The 17,784-nt window shown below is 37.7% G+C and overlaps 1 protein-coding gene across 1 annotated transcript in view; it reads right to left on the bottom strand.

The window, feature by feature from the left end:
* otud7a (OTU deubiquitinase 7A) overlaps positions 1-17,599 on the bottom strand; it is a 56,691-nt gene extending 39,092 nt beyond the window's left edge. Inside the window, exon 1 of the mRNA XM_030136563.1 lies at positions 17,463-17,599. The gene's annotated coding sequence lies outside the window, so the exon portion shown is untranslated. The remainder of the gene's footprint in view (positions 1-17,462) is intronic.
* Between the last annotated feature and the right edge of the window lie 185 nt (positions 17,600-17,784).

The following is a 17,784-nucleotide window of genomic DNA, read 5'->3' as shown; positions in this document are numbered from 1 at the left end:
TAATTTTGTTTATTTTTGTTGATTAGTTTAGATTTTTTGACCATTTTCCTGATGACTTTTTTCAAATTGTTGATTTTCTTTTTCATGTTTTTTTTCTTGATCAGTTTGTTCAATTTCTTGTTTAATTTGCTTACTTTTGTTTATTTCATTGATTATTTTGCCTTTTTTTTCCATTTTGTTGATTATTTTGATTATTTTTCTTCATTTTGCTGAGATTTTTAAAATTTGTTCATTGTTTATTTGTTATTAATCTATTTATCAGCCTATTTTGTTTACTTTTGTTAATTTCACTGCATTTTATTTACTTCTGTTCATTTCATTATTTATTTTGATCAATTCTTTTCATTTTGTTTATTGTACTTTATTTACACATAAATTATTAGATAAATAATAGACTTACAAATCTATGAATCTTAACTATGAACCTTATTCTGTAACTGATTTTGCATTTTTGTTCTTAATTTGTTTTCATTTATATTTTGGAGTCAGGTGTAATTTCATTGTACTCAGTAGAACGCCAATAAAGACAGTTCTGATTCTGGTTGTTCAGTTTGTTCATTTTACTGTTTATTTGGCTAATTTTGTTAAATATATGCATTTTTTTTCTTTGTTTAAAGCGAATACTTATTGAACTGTCTTATTATTTCTACATCAGGAAATATCATTGATATAATTTTTGCACATAATATTTTCTGGTTTCTTCCCTCCTCTGTGACACTAAACTGAATGACAAAACATGACATTTGAGGGTGTCATGTTCATGTTTGACCATTTTTGGACATTTCACAAACCAAACCAGGGATTAATTGAGAGAAACATTAACAAAATTAAAAAAAACCACATGGCTGGTTCCAGAGGTCGACCAATATGGGTTTTACTAAGGCCGACGCCGATTTTTAAAAATTTGGTCAGCAGATGGTCGATATCTGCAGCTGATTTTTGAGGCCAATATTTAAAGCCGATTTTTTTTTTTTTTGAGTGCACTGACCATAAAATACAATTGAAACACTCAGATAATTAAGATTTTTATACAGCAATATAAATGAAATTATTAATACACGTACACATAGTACTGTTTTAACATTTATTGAACTTCAAGTGCTGCCCACAAAGGTGCCTGATCAAATATCTTATAACATTTTTATTACTGATCAAATATCGTCTTTCAAACAAAAATTAAGGCCGATGGACAATATCGAAAAAAAAAAAAATCAATATATTGGTCTGCCTCTAGTTGATTCCCTTCACCTTTTCTCACACTTATTATTTGCCGCGACTGGCATCTGTTTCAGTGACAATTTAAAAAACACTGAACTCCCTACCTGTTCTACACCAGCCCAATCTGTCCAACACACACACCAGACGGACATAGTTAGCTACTAGCTTCTGAACATAATGAAACATTTGGCAGGCGGTATTTCCCTCAGGAAAACAGAGCTATAAGAGTGAATAATGGAGGACACAAACATGACTCCAAATGTATGATAATGATGCTGTGTAACTGCTGCATGAATAATAAGCTGTTGACTAGTCGGCTATATCAACTGTAAAAGGTGATGATTTGTCAGTGCAGCGTCGACAACGTGTTTCTGGTTCCGACAAAAGGTTGAAAGAGAAAGATTTATTGTTTGTGTTAATTAAAGTGGTTCGTTTCCTCCAACTTGTAATCTAAAGACAGCACTCCAAGCAGATATAAATATATTGTATTTCCTCAGTAACGTGATTAAAAGTTTCTTTCATCATCATCACTACTTGTCTTGCTGTCGTGGTGGTTTAGTTTAGTTAAAATGAGGGCATTGAGGCCAATAAACAGGTTTGAGAATTTCTTGGGAAATGAAACCCTGACTCACAGAACTTGCGAACCTGCATAAACACAGAATACCAAGAGCATGTAAATCCAAAAAGGTGTCACATCACAGTCTCCCCTGCTACAAAACCAGTCCAGTCTACAGCTGTGGAGTCTGATAAGTGGACGAAATGTCCCTTTTTTTCTTTAAAGACAGACATCACCCTGGGATGAACTGCTGCGTCTGAAGCTGCCTGTGGCACAACATCTGGTGTCACATCCTGGCATTCCCGGCCACAAGTGTGTGTGTGTGTGTCTGTGTATGGATAGTTCTGAGATGAAAGGATAAGATATGGCTTACTCACTTCATTAATGAATAAAGTTTATTTCCAATAACTGATCAACAATTTTGATTTAATTGATTAAAAACTATGTTTGCTGGTTCCAGATTCTCAAATCTGACATTTGACGGCTCATTATTCTGTCTTTTTTTCCACTAAATATCTTTGGTTTTTGACAAGGGTCAGACAATACAATCACCTAAGTCTATGGAGCGTGTAATTGGATTTTCCCAAAAATGTTTTGCCGTTTGACATTTATATTTTAAAAGATTAATCAAAAACAAATCTATAGTCTAATCAATAATGAATTATATTTGCTACATTCTGATATGATCATTTGAGCCTTGTGTTATCAATATATTACTTATTATAACTGTATATTATAACTGTACATACTGTTTACTACACTGTACATACTGTGTTTTACATATAATATAGTCTTGATATTTTCTTTAGTGTTTTTATACATATACTTTTTTATCTAGCTGAGAACTACCTGTAAGCAACATTTCGTTATGTGCACATAATGTCAGTAAACATTCTTGAATCTTGAATCTTTAAATGTAGGCTAATGGCTTCTGGGCTAAATGTGGGATGTATGTTCTTAAAAAGCAAACCCAGAAAAACAGATATGAACAGTGCACTTCTCAGTTACTGATTCAGTGTTTCCTGCCTGTGGACGAGCAGCTATTGTCTGACTTTCCAGAAAAGTTGGCAGCTCCAGTCCTGAGAGTCAACAAGACCTCTGAAACCTGAGACCTGAGCCTGATTTACAAAACACTGGCAGGAGACGTGTCCGGCAAGGGTTGAACATGAGATGTGGGTTTGACGGTTAAACCCAAATGAACTTAGTGAAACCTCAAAGAGCTCAATGCCTCTACTGGTGGACAGTGTATTTTGGATTCTTCAAAACAAGTGGAGAGTAAAATCTTATATTCTGGCTCAAACAAAACAGCTCAGTCGGGCCAACTGTGGCCTCGTCACCAGTGGGTGAGCTGAGCTGGAGATAACAGGGCCAAGTACCGACGGGCTGAAGCTGCTGTGTTCAACACTGGTAGATAAACACCCTGTGATCCCCCTCTGTGGACCGCATGAGCAAGAGCATGCACATGCAGAAGCATTAACACAATAACCATGTTTTAGTGCATGTTCACAGCCCAGTGTGTTTCAATTCAATTTCAAAGCCAGCAGACCAAGTGCTCCCACAAAGGGCTGCCAAAAAGCCAGAAGACAGCTAATAAAAGATGGCTTTCATTCTTATCCAGTACTTATTCACATGCCTGTGCACATCCAAATGTCAAACCATCCTCTTGGTTATAAAAACTAGTTGGGGGGAAAAAGGTTTTCCTTCACCAATAGAAATTGTTTTTTCTTCTTTAATATAAATAAGAATTAAGAGTGGTAGTGAAATAAGAATCACTATGACCATTCAACAATCTGGAAATTAATTGTAATATTAGTAAAACAGTTTTGTATTGAAAGCTGCAACTATTAACTGAATAAATGATTAGTTGTCAACTATTACTATTATTAAGCAACTGTCACTTAAATCACTGATTGATTTTGAGGTTTTTATGACTAACTTCTTTTTCTTGACTTTGCTATTATAAACTGAATGTTATCTACAGCATGGGAAACACACATTTCCACCATTTTCTGATATTTTATTGACCAAACAACAAATGTATTGATGAAAAACAAAATAATAATAACCACTGAAAATAATCATTTGTTGGAGCCCTAACTGAGTCGTGGACATTTGTAACAGCTCGCTATATATCCTGTAATACACACTTGTGAATAGCAAGATAACATTCTCTCCACAACAGTGCTGCGTTTGACTTAAATTGATAATATGTTAAACAAATGAGCACAATTCCAAGGAAACAGATCATTTCTGCCTCTCATCATTACTGAACAATCAACACAATCCATTTAGCTTGCTTCATAAAACAGCACACCACAAGCGGCATGGAAAATTCATGTAATGGGATATTATAATGTCTCACCAAACTACAAACTAAGCACTTCCACTATTTCAAAGTCTTTGCTTGAGAGCACAAGATTCAATCAGTGAATTTCAATGCAGAGTGGAAGTACCACTTGCTATTCAGCCTTCATATCAGTCAGTCAGCCTCAATGTCTGTCCCTCCATCTCCTCCTGGAGCCACAATGGGAAGATTGTACTTGATGGTGATTGTGTATGTGAATGCATAAGGACTATGTGTGGGATACCTAGTGTGCACATGTGTGTGCATATTCCCTGTCAATAAGTTATGATATTTGGCCTGTGAAATGTGTGGTGCGTTTTAATCAGTGGCCAGGATGTCCTCTTCCAGTGAGGGCTCTTCAGCCTGCACACGCTCATCAACTTAAGCCATTTTGATTTCTGAAAGGTCTCTCTCTCTCTCTCTCTCTCTCTCTCTCTCTCTCTCTCTCTCTCTCCCTCTCTCCTCTCTCCTCTCTCTCTCTCTCTCTCTCTCTCTCTCTCTCTCCTCTCCCATCTCTCCTCCATCTCTCTCTCCTCTCTCTCTCTCTCTCCTCTCTCTCTCTCTCTCTCTCTCTCACTCTCTCTCTCTCCTCTCTCTCTCTCCTTCTCTCTTTCTCTCTCTCGCCTCTCTCTCTCTCTCTCTCTCTCTCTCTCTCTCTCTCTCTCCTCTCTCTCTCTCTCTCTCTCGTCATCACCTGGGATTGTGCAGACTCCCTCATCCCTTCTTTATATCCTGTGCACTAGTGGGACTTTCCCTGCCTTCAAGACTGGCATACACCATTTCTTTCCTGTGATCTCAGAGCTCTCTGAAACCCTGAAAAATCAACTGCTGAGTCCCACCTCCCTTTAGGAGACACAGAGGATGGAGGAGGATTCTCAGTGTAAGGTAATAATCCAAACTCTACCTCAATGAAGCCATATGTAATAAAGCCATACACGAACACTCCTCTAACTTTAATTCCTTTTCTTAACTTTAAAAAAAAGCGCAGCTTCTGTCCAGCTGCTCTTCACATGCTGAGAGAAAGATGCTGCTGGAAGCAATAATGTCACATTACATCTCATTGCTGGGCTGCACACTGCCAGCACAGCATATGCATGGGGATGAGAGCTGTTGTCAATTCACAGTAAATGCATCATCACATTAATATTTGAGCTAAATTTTGATTCATGCTGGAGTAGACAGTATGAGCACTGCACACTTTATACACCTGACTTATGTTTGAAGAAACTCTTTCAGTTATAGTAATAAGAAAAAGAATTATCAGAATCATCATTAATGTCAATGCATAGCAAAAGAACTATACATTCACTGTTACAGACAGAAAATATGAACAGCAGATGGCAAGAATCATTTTGTTCTTAACTCTTTGAAATGTGTAACCAATTACTATGGATAGGTCACGATTTTCGAGTCACAAATAGTCATTAATAATATTAAAAAACATCCTTGTTCCTTGTTGTTATCGGTGCCTAGTATCAGGTCCATCAGGCATATTGGGGACAGCTCCCAGTGGATCTGTATGTCTATTATTAAGTGAGAATGTGATGTATATGTGACCCAGGAGTGGACTCACTGTCCAACCACCATGTTAATTAATGCTCCTCAGTGGGCCAGGAGAAAAAAAGGATGTACAAGTAACGTGCATCCATTTTCACTGGGTTTCCATCCAGTTTTCAGCAAGACGAGCCATTTTTCAAGATTGTGGAGTTGATGCAAAGCAGAAGATGAAGCTACAAATATATGTAACAGTGCATTCAACTGGTTTTGTTTAGTTCTTTGACTGTCCGCAGGTTGGACACAGTCAGTCACTGTCCAGTGTTTCAGCCTGTCCATCCTGTTGTACTGGTTCAGTCCACTGATGATGTGTGTGCTTACACTACACAGTTAGTGAACAGTGGTTTCTTAAAATAACTGCAATTTTAGCCAATAAAACTGCAATGAAATTGGCAATTCCCCACCCGAAAATTGATGAATATTTGTGATTTATCACCACTGAGTACCAACTAATATTGTTGCTTGAGACGTCCATTCAATCAAATATAGAAATCTAACTGCTATAAAACTGGATAATTTATCCCTTCATGTTATTCAAGTACACATCAAATAAAATTTTCCTGAAGGTCTTTATGAACTTTTCATGTACACTGTTGCCCATAAAGTTGGAATAATGTTGCCTTCAGACACATTATTCTTCACATTAGTCATCACCTTTAACCAGGTACAATGATTACACACTGAGTCCCAGCTACACTTTATCTATCAAGAATAAATCACAATGTTACAATCATTTCATGAGAAGAAGTACAAATATTTGATTCCAACTTCATGGGCAAAAGTGTAGGTTTAAACCTGTTAAACGATGTGTTTCTAGTGGGAACCATTTCAATATAACACAAACAGCAGAAGCCTCATTCATGTAAAACCAAGTTAAGATCGCAAAACAGCAAAAATTCATCACTTTATAATGCGATCTTTATTTTTGCTCTTCTTTGTCTCATTCAGTGAGTCTCAGTGGTAGAGAAATAATACTTGTACAATTGGATCTGCTTAGTGTTAGCATAGTGGTGCAAAGTTTGTTGCATTGGTCTTTTGTGAAATTATTCATGACATGTGCTGGTCTTTGTTAGCTTGTTTTCCAACCTTTCTCCATTTTAAGTCTGAGTGGTGTTCTGTTGTTTTTTTTGGGGCTTTTAGTTGATGTTCATCTCGTTTTGTGGACACATAACATGTGCTTATTGCTACAAGTGTCCCATAGAATTATAATGGCAACACAGATAGAACACCTGGTGAAGTGGTATTGAACCCGGTAGCAGGGGCAGCCAGGCTTTAGAGGCTATTGATTTGTTTTATGTTACTGTTTCATTGAATTGTATAAAAATGGGTGATTGACAGGATTCTGCAAAGATCGGACATCTCTGTCGTGCAAACTCTGGCATCACATTGCGTCATACAAACAAGATGGCAACTTCTGTGACTGTGGGATTTTGGATTTGTTTTACACAGTGAGAGTATATAAGAGTATTATCCATCTGGGCATGGTCAAGTGGTTACGTAGGGTAAAAAAATTGTTCAGATGATGATGCGTCGGCCTACATTTACCTGGCATATAAGAGTCATACATGGATGGAAAGGGCATTTCTAGTACTTTGAGGCCAAAAATTGGCAAATGGTTAATGGACTGCACTTATATAGCACATTTTCTACACTTTCTTGGTGCCCAAAGCACTTTACAAAGTCTCACATTCACCCATTCATGCACACATTCATACACCAGTGGGCGACTGCTGCCATATCAGGCCCTACTGGGAGCAATGTAGGGTTCAGTGTCTTGCCAAAGGACACTTCCACATGTGGACAGTTGGAGCCAGGATTCTAACTACCAACCCTTCGGTCACTGAACGACCCGCTCTACCAACTGAGCCAAAAATTAACATTACCATAGTGTCAGGTATATTGTTGACTGCAAGTCCTGCAATTTGGGTGAAAAAAAATTCATCAGTCTAGGATTGGGGGATATCAATATGAAGGAAAGTCTGGTTACGTAGGGTAAATTCTCAAGTCCTCGAGACTGGTAATCAAAATTATCTGTCAAGCACAAATGGTTTAATATTATCCCAATATCATGCTTGGAGTTCATAAGCAGAAATAATGTTTAAAACCTATAATCAGTAAGGTTGAGATATAAACCAGTACTACACAAGTAAAGTATGAGACAAAAAACGTAAATGTGGACGTCTAATATAGTCTTTTAAAACAATGAAAATCAATCGTCTCTCTTTTTTTCTTTTTTTTCTTTTTTTTTTGGTAGACATCATTCAGAAACAGTAAAGTTGGTTTAAGGACTCCCAAACATTATGTATCAGCTACAAAGGACAAAATAAGTCTATCTTAAAGTTTTTTTTTCATACAGCTAGGGATGTAACAATATGAAAATTTCATGTCATGATTATTGTGACCAAAATGATCATGATTATCATTATTATCACGGTATTTTTGAAATTGTGCTCAAAATGTTCAAAAAGTACTGATACACACACTGAAATAATTTAACCAAGTTGTATTTTGGAAATAAATAAATAAAATAAAATAATTGGCACAATGTACTCTCTGTTGGCAGAAGCATTCAAATATTAACCCTTAGGGGTCTGAGCCTATTTTAGCCGTTCTTCATTTTCAGTTCTTTTGATTTTGCCTTTATATATTATATAAACAAATATTTACTATACCCATGTTTGGTATCTGTTTTTTCAGCACAACTTCATCTATCTCATCTGTCTATTATTTTTTTCACTTTAACCTACTATAAAAACATAAAAGGCCAGAAAACACAAAAAAATACAAAATCCAATTTGAAAAATGTCTATACTTTATTGCACAAATAACACAAAGATGCTTAATGAACCTTTTCAAAGACTTTAAAAGTGAATATTGGTTCCATGTATTAGATATATAAAATTAAAATTATAATACATTAAAACTATACTCAAATATTTGACATAAAAGCAGATCTTTACGCAGGGTTTTTTCCCCTAAAAGTGCAGTAGTCAAACATGATTATCATGATAATTAGAATTTAAACGGTAATACTAACGGTCTGCAATTTTACCGCGGTTTATCGTTATACCGGTAATCGTTACATCCCTACATCCAACATGTTCATAGTCCCCTGACTGTGCCCATCATTATATAAAGTCTATGATTCAAAAGCACAAGCAACAAGATAAATTAACTCAATTATTGTTAGACTTTATAAAAAAATGTATATTAAAAGCAGACAGTTTACTACATGTCATACTGTATCTTCCCAAAAGCCAGGATCAGTATTTACATTACAAGCAGCAAACCAAAGATAAAACACAAACTGTTTAATATTTGCTCTGACCTTACACTCAAGTCAAATCTTCAGTTCCACAAGAACTGCAGACTCAAAGAGCTGGTCGCTGAGGGGCACAGCACAGGATCATAACCCCTTAAAATGTCAGTCCCCCCCAGCCCTCCTACCACAGCAGCCAATACCACTTCACCAGCCCAGGCTCTTTCCAACAGAATGCCACAAGCAGACAGCTGTGACTAGAAAACGAAGCTCTCCCAAAGCAGAAGGTTCTTTACTCTGTCTGGTTTGAAGGTTAAACCAAAACAAGACAAACACTATAAACAGTATGTAAATGACACTTCTTGTTGCCTGAATAAGCTATATTAATGACACAGTATATGGAGCGTTTCAGGAATGGAAAACAAGAGGTTTGTAGGACATAAGGAAATGCTCGCTATGTGAATGAATATTTATCTTATTAACCCACATGAGATAAACGGAGCATCTAGCTGTAGCCAGGTGGTGTTTCCTATTTGAAGTTGTGCTGAGGGTGTCCTCTCAAATGGCGAATACACTGAATCCTCAATAGGTTGTAGCCTAGGGGGCGTATACAGTACATTATAATGGTGTCTCCTATGATTCTACAGTTTCCATAAACAAATGCACACTCACATGGAGCGGCTACATAACAGCCTCTTGTCGACCTGATTATTTCAGTTGGAATAAAAAGCAGGAAAATGGCTTTCCCTGCGAAGAAGTGCAAGACTCATGTGCAGGAGTAGCTTTTTTTTTTTTTATAAGCAGATGACAAATACATGTGATCTGCGTCAGTTATAGGGCGGCTGCACTGTCCTACATCGACCCACAAAGAAGAGATATACTGTCTCTGCATAGAGTCCAATAAGAGGGGAAACACTAGAAGAGCTTGTTGTGACACCTGTTGTATTTTAAGACACTACATCTCACAGTACATGTATTGTTCACTGTGGCACTATTGTTAGATTCACTGTGTGCTTGTGTGTGTGTGTTTGTGTGTGTGTGTGTGTGTGTGTGTGTGGTGCACTACAGCAGGTGGCGAGAATATTCAATATCACATAACCTAATTCTTAATTTAGTCTGTGTAAAAAAAAAAAAAAAAAGCATTAAATATGATATAAGCTTATGGTTTTCTAAAAATTTCCGCCTGAACCTCAATGATGCAGTGACTTTTCTTCCTGTATTTGTACAAGTGTAATCAATCTGTTCTTTCACAATAAAGGTTTATGTGGATGCATTAGTTTTAAAGTTTGCCAATCAGTTAAGAACATTATGTAGCATTAGAGACACTTTTTTGCTGTTACTGAGCCAAAATGTTATCATTACCTTTCACCAAATTGGACCTGAAATGGTCTGAGAGGAAATCATAATTTTTCTAATTTCTGTGTGTTTTTAAGCTGCAGAAAATACGACTACAACATGATGCATATTTTTAGTAATTTCAGGTGTTTTGAGGTAGTTAGGAGAGTTACATTTGTGATTACTGATCACTGTTCTTACGACCTGAGATGCATTTTTACATGGGAACTCAGAAAAGTGTCTCCTCTGTTTCACAGTACTATGAGGTTGTGTATTATTTATATTTGGTCTTTTGATTTGGACCAAGGGGAAACAGCTGTAAAGGGAAGGTGTATATTTTCAATTTCAGGTATTTTCCCTCTTTGGATTGAGTTCCTACAGCTTTAATATATGAGTATAAGCAAGTATAATCTGGCTATATCTAGAAAAAATGTTGGAAAAGGAACACTTATTGGACACAAAAAGGTATTTTATTTGAGGTGCTCTTTGGATCGGGACTTGTATGTACTCAGGAAACAAAGAATTTCAAGGCCCTGTCTTTTAAAAATATTAAAATGCATTTATTATTACAGCATGGTCAAGTTAGATCTATAAAAACTACCATACCTCAACACGTTCCTGCATCAAGCTTTCATCAGGATGTCAGAAGCAATACTGTTTGTGCATTTATTACTTGTATGACGTACAGGGTTTGGTGGTGCAGTGTAGAATTTGGGACTAAATTTTCACACAAACCCCGAAAGATTAATAAAAGAGGTTGAGCTGCACTATTTCAAGGTAAAATCTCTTTACAGAATACGAACTCTTCAATGAGACTAAAGTCTTTTTTGCACACGCAGAAAAAAAATATTGTCAGTACCTAAAATAAACTTCACAACTTACAATTAACTTAGTGCATTCTCCTCAGAGGTAATACATAAATGCCCCTCCAGGTGGTTATAATTGTACAACCTCAAGTATTTCAACCAATACTATTCAAGCAGACTGGAATCTAATCACTAAGAACACTACACTGCTTCCCTTAAAGACAAATCACATAACCCTCATTTTAACCACATTGTGGCTTCCTGTATTTTGCTGTTGTCATTTTGGTTGAATGTATTAGCTATCCTAATGGAACAGATGCAACAGCCAGCTAAACTCAACCCAAGCACAAATCAACAATTAACAGAACTCACAGAGGAGGCGTAGACATGAATGTGATGCATCTGCTCTTTAATCTTACAACTGACACTGGACTTAAAGACCAGGATAAGCGCAAGACATGCATTTCCTCCATGTGAGTTTAATGGACCCATGTATGCTCCAAAAGATGCATGACATGGTGCTTGGGTGAAAAAGAACCTCTGGCCTGTGGGACTCACACATGATCTCAACTCCAGCACCCACATGGAGGGTATTCACTTTGTGTGGGTGCATCATGGTGGAAAGACATGTCATGGAAATATCAGAAAGTGACATTTAATTAGTTTACACTGTGATATATTACTTTGTGTTCACTGGTGGAGCAACACAGTGTGCTTTCCTGGTTTTTCTACAATAAACTGAGCTGTAAACTTAGATACAGTTAATCCATAAAGACCCAAACATCCATCAGTGACCAAAACTATCTACTGATCTAAAATGTGTATAACACCTGTTAATCCACTAATCCTATCAATACATGAAAATAATTGGTGTAAAATGCAGAATATCATCTTTTCATGGTCATCAGATATGATCCATTTGGAGGGTCAGAGGCTCCGTATTGAACGTGGAAACACTGTTATCTTTTAAAACATTGATTTACCAGTAAAACCCATGGAGTTTGACAAATAACAGCAGTCACAGACACTTGTTTTATATTCGGTTAATGATATATTTTACTGAAAAAGTCACAGTTTTCTCTGTTTTTTGGTATAATAAACCTCAAAATTTATCTGAGATTTTATGAAAATCTATATGATCAGTACATTAAACACTGGAAAATACCTGATTTTCACTGGAAAAAGGAAAAATTCAGAAGATTATTTCAAAATAAATGGTGTCAAATCACTTAAGAAATGTGAAATATAGAGAAAAAAATATTTGGGAACTACCACAAAAGTAGCACTGGGTCTTTATGGGTTAAGATGAGGTATAGGTTACAGTTTATCTAACTCTGAAAATCAGTCTCTGTTAATGGAAATACAAACTTTAAAATAAAATATAGGCTACAGCACCGTTCTCATGTTATTTGCATATTCTAAAACATACTTTAGATGCACCATCAATTTATCATCGAACAGTACTTTTTTAAAACAGATACAAGATCGAGCTTTTTTATGACCCCATCTACATATGAAGTGACCCCACAAGGGAAAAGACCCCAAAGTAAGTATACGTAGGTGGGGGAGGTCTACAAGCCTATGAAAAGTGAGTGGGAGATGCATAAAAAAGCAGTGGGAGGAAAGTAGCTGCAGGGAGAATAATCAGTGCAGACCTCCGTCCCAGCTTCCTGCAGAATTATAGCAACTCTGAATAATGTAATTGAATAATGGTTAACAAAAGCCAATGTCAAAACACGTTCCCTATACGCATACAGTGAATAAGTATGATGAGCAAAAAATAGGTTACTGGAGTCAGCTCATATTTCTTCATCCTGCGACGTCAAAGAAAACAGGAGGAATATTACTAGAGCTGGAATACAGGGCTGATTTATTTCCCAATACTCCATGAATGGGTTTTGTTTCAGAAGGAGTAAAGATGAAAAAAAGCGCGGTGACGGCAGCAGACAGCAGAGCATTTGTTTTCTCTGCTTAATAAAGTGAATGACGTAGAGCAAGCTGAGCAACACGACTGCTCTTCTTGCCTCCAGATTCTGCCTAACCTGAATTTCTCTTTTAATATCTCCTTCCACTGAAATAAACTGAGACAAAACGGGAGATATATTAACTTTCCAGCAAATGCAGCTGCAGAAAAAAAAAAGGCCTGACCTCTTTTTCTGAATGAATGAAAATGACCTACGCTGTGGGCCTAAATTGAGTCACCAAGGATATCCTGAGCAACAGTGTTCTGTTTGATTTAGAAACAGTTCCCTTGCTGATTCCAGGAAGGACAGGGGATGGCTGTGCCCACTGGGCCTTGTGGGGATATTGTTACGATGGCAGATGTCTACAGCAGCCATCCTGCCTCCAGACTCAGCACCAGACAACTGAGGCAACACAAATGCAATTAGGTGCAGGAGGTGCAGACACATACTGTACGTACACACACCGGCTACCGCTGTCACGGACAATATCTTCTTGGCAAAACAATCCAACTTCCTGTCATTCACTTCATTAACACATGGACTAATACTCAGTTACTACTCAAATTTGGCTCACATCTGTATATTGATTGTGCATATTTTTATTTAGATGTTTTTCTGAACAGAGCATTTACTGATGAAGATATGTGGAATATGCCAACCCATGTTGACACACATATTCCCAATGCACTGTAAACATGGGTTTTTAATCACAGTGTGCAGCACATGGCCTCTTTACTTGTCTGTTTACAGTCAGCGCTGCCATCGCACACAGTCCAACTAGCCTGGAATTTGCAAGGCTGGAGTAAAGATGGATGAAGGTGAAACACACCTTTTAAACATTATATTGACATGTATACATATCTCAACATCACCTGTTTCATGAAAACTGTCAAAAAAACGAAGAGCAAATGGAGTCCTGCCACTGATGGAAAACATAATGGCACAAGAAGCCGATCTAATTTCTCTAGATAAGGGCATACATGGCAGCATTTAACCTATAAAGACCCAAACATCCACTGGTGACCAAAACCATCTACTAATATAAAATGTTTAATCCCTGTTAATCCACTAATCCTATCAATACATGTAAATAATTGGTGTAAAAGGCAGTTTGTCATCTTTTCATGGTCATCGGATTTGACCCATTTGAACGTTCAGAGGCTCAGAAGTGAATGTGACAACACCGTCATTTTTTACATTGATTCACCAGTAAAACCCATGGAGTTTGATAAATGACAGTGGATGGAGACACTGGGTTTATGTTCAAATAATGACATCTTTGCTGAAAAAGTCACTTTTTCTTCAGTTTTGCCTGTTTTTGATATAATAACCCTCAACTTTAATCTGAGTTTTTACGAACATCTACATTATTAGTGAATTAAATGTAGGAAAATACAGGATTTACACTGAAAAAATGCAAAATAAAGAAGATAATATTACAATTAATGGTGATAAATCATTTAAGAGAGATTCAATACATAGAAAAATTCATTTGGGGCTTGCCACACAACTAGCATTGGGTCTGCATGAGTTAAACTGGAATATTTATTTTCATTACTGATGTGAACAGTTCAGAAGCAATAATCTTTTCCAGATATAGTCATTACAAATGTCATATGCACAGTATATCATTTGTTACATAATAATTCATTACATCACAGAAATGCAGAGGAAATTCTCATTTGATGGCCTTAAGAGCACAAAGAGTTTATGTAGCTAAGACTGCCTCGACATTGAAATTTATGACAATTATCTGTCTGCTTCTTTTGAATTGATCACTATAGAAAACTAATGCTCAACCACCTTAGACAAATATATACATGCATATAACTTTGAAAGATGTAAAGATGAAGAATATTTGTGCTGATAAACATTGAACATGGCATATATGACATGACTAAAATATAAAAAGCCCATTGCTAAAATATCACACCAAGGCATAAATTCAAAGTAAACCACTGTCATACTAGTTCTCCATTGAATTCATAGCAGTAGAGGAGTGGAGCACAATGACATGATGTCATTAACAGAACGCCAGCAAAACAATCATAAATGATGTGGCCAGAATGATGTTATCTCTATTAGTTTCACCTACTTTTCTTATACAGCCGAACAGAGTAGATTATCATGATTATATAAAATATGTATGGCAATATAACGATTATATAATAACTGTGGCAGATCCGTATGTAGCTGTAGCAGCAGAGCAGAGGTTAAATCTAACTAATGCAGCAGCTACATAATAGAATGATTTTGTGCTGTATGCCGTTTTCGCTTCAGCATCTGGATTCAACAGCTGGATCCTCAGACAAAGAAAAAGAAAATGTTCTGAGAAGTTAATTTTAAGAGTCAAGCGTCCATAATGATCAAATGATAAATGATTCTTTTAAAAACTATATGTAACAAACCATGTAGGATTCCTTATATACCCACTCACTGATTCAGACTTAAAGAAAGCATTGAAATATAGCTGTACACACATTTTATATGGCACTTCTGCAGTCCTGACAACTGCACCACAGTATGAAAGCAAATCCCAGTGAAAGGATTTATTACAGTTTTATAGCATGAGGCTTATGACTTAATTTGTCTGTGATTTGGTGCTACTCTTTACAGCGTAATATACACAAATTTTGGAGCGGGAAACAATTATTTTCCTAAAAGAGTCTATTTAATATATGTGTAAGTTCACATGTGAGTACAATCCAAGGTGACCAGTAGCCTGTGCCCCCTCCCCCCTCCACTGTACTGGTGTGAGGAGCCCCTCTGGCTGCCTACATGGCCTCTAGCTGACCTCCCTGTGCTGGCAGACAGAACACTTAACATTACTTCCCCACCTGTAGAGTGGTCTGAAGAACAGGGCCCACTTCAAAGCCATGCAGTGATTGAGCCATGATTACCATGAGTACTTGACTCATTTCATCTCCAGTGAAGGGCTAAACTTTGGAAGAATCGGCAATGGACATATGGACTTGTTTAAAAAGGAAACAACAGATTCCATCCTCTTCTGCAGGTGCTTCCAACATGAGTCATGTCAAACTGTTCCTTGCAACATATGCAGAAATGTAAACTTTAAGTGTTATTTTGATGAAGTAATGAAAGCTTCGTAGAATGATCACATGAGGGTAATTCCTCTGCTTGGTTTTTGATGCAGGTAGTGGGCAGATGCACAGATGTTTGCAAAGGAATGTCATTTTGTATCACTCAGGGGCAGTTTGATACAGCTGCACTGCCACAGTGACATGAAAGCCCAACTGAGTTCAACAACAACCGTCATCTCTGCTCTGCTTTTCTGTTGCTAAATGCCAGTGACAGGAACAGAATTCACTGTGGTAACTGATCAGGTGCCAAGCGCCCTCTCCCCAGTGCCCTGCTGCACTGAAGCCCTCTGTGGAGCTGGCATAGCCTGGCTTGGCCTGGCTTGGCCCGGCCTGGCAGCTACGGGCCCTGTTTAGTGGTTTGCCTTGTCTATTCTGTCTCCAAATTAGACTATACTACTGTCATCTGCCCATCTCCCAAATCTTAGAAAAGGGGAATAATAGGTAGCTGAGTGAGTTGTAAAGTTAAGGAAACAAGTTGAATTGATGTAAAATATCCAAAATCCCCATGGGGGGAAATATGGCAGTGTTTCATTAAGTAGGGCTCAAACATAAGCATGTAATAGGTCTTTGTCAAGGAACATAAAAACATCATATGCCTTTATCATAGCAGTCATATCTGGAAAACAGCTGTAAATCAGGACAAATATATCAGAAATGGGTGCCAGAATTAAACCAGATTGAGGCATTTTCAAATATTGTAAAGCTTACTGCATTATAAAACAGCCAAAAATGAAAATGAAATGATTTACTAGAGGAAGATATGTCGGTTGAGGCTTTCATAACCAACAAACGTAGGCTACATGTAAAACCATCTGATCCAAAATACACTATGATGATTAATATTCCATGTCTGTAAATAGATCCATAGCCTTCAAGGCTCATAGCCTCAATTAGCTAGTAGGCTATTTGTTTTTGGGCAAACCCCCCCACCCCTGTCCTCATCTTAAAATATACTCACATATAAATTATAATGCTATTGTGTGTTCCCTCATCACAAAAGCTCTGTGACTAAGCATACAGACTGAAGGAGCACATCCATGTTTACAGCGGTATTTCACTGACAGACGCGGGTTCACGTCTCCATCCCAGACCGTCGATGAGATTTGTGGCCTGGATGAATGTGCCTTCGACCTAAAATAAAGGTATTCGCACGGAGCCTGAAGTTGAATGCATCGAGGCACGTCCAGGCATTTAAAGGCAGGTGCACCTGTCTGCAGTGGAGCCTATTGTGTTCACTCATCTAATGAGCCATGAATCGGCCTGTCGGGCTGTGCAAGAGACAAAAATACAAGAAGAAGAAGAAGAAGAAGGAGTCTGCGTCTTACCGTGCTGTTTTCAGTCATTGCTCCCCATCGTAACGTTTTCAGTCCAGACCTCTGACGAACCGTTAATTCCTACCAGGCTGTCTCCCTCTCTCCCTCTCTCTCGCTCATCCCCATGTCATATTTCTCCGCTGCAGCAGAACAAAGCCACGCCCCCTCCGACAGCCGCTGCCGTCTGACGTCACTGGACGGAGCTGGCACACGCCCTCACATGTCTCCGACGCACCTGCAGCGGGCCGCCGCTAGAGGCCGCTGTGCGTGGAGGGACAATACACAACAAACCTGAGCTCTACCGTTGGAATCATCATTACACCACATCAAGAAC

The sequence above is a fragment of the Sphaeramia orbicularis genome, chromosome 6 (genome assembly GCF_902148855.1).
Source record: "Sphaeramia orbicularis chromosome 6, fSphaOr1.1, whole genome shotgun sequence".
Lineage (NCBI taxonomy): Eukaryota > Metazoa > Chordata > Actinopteri > Kurtiformes > Apogonidae > Sphaeramia > Sphaeramia orbicularis.
The sequence above is the reverse complement of the archived record's forward strand: the minus strand, read 5'-3'. Positions and strand labels throughout refer to the sequence as shown.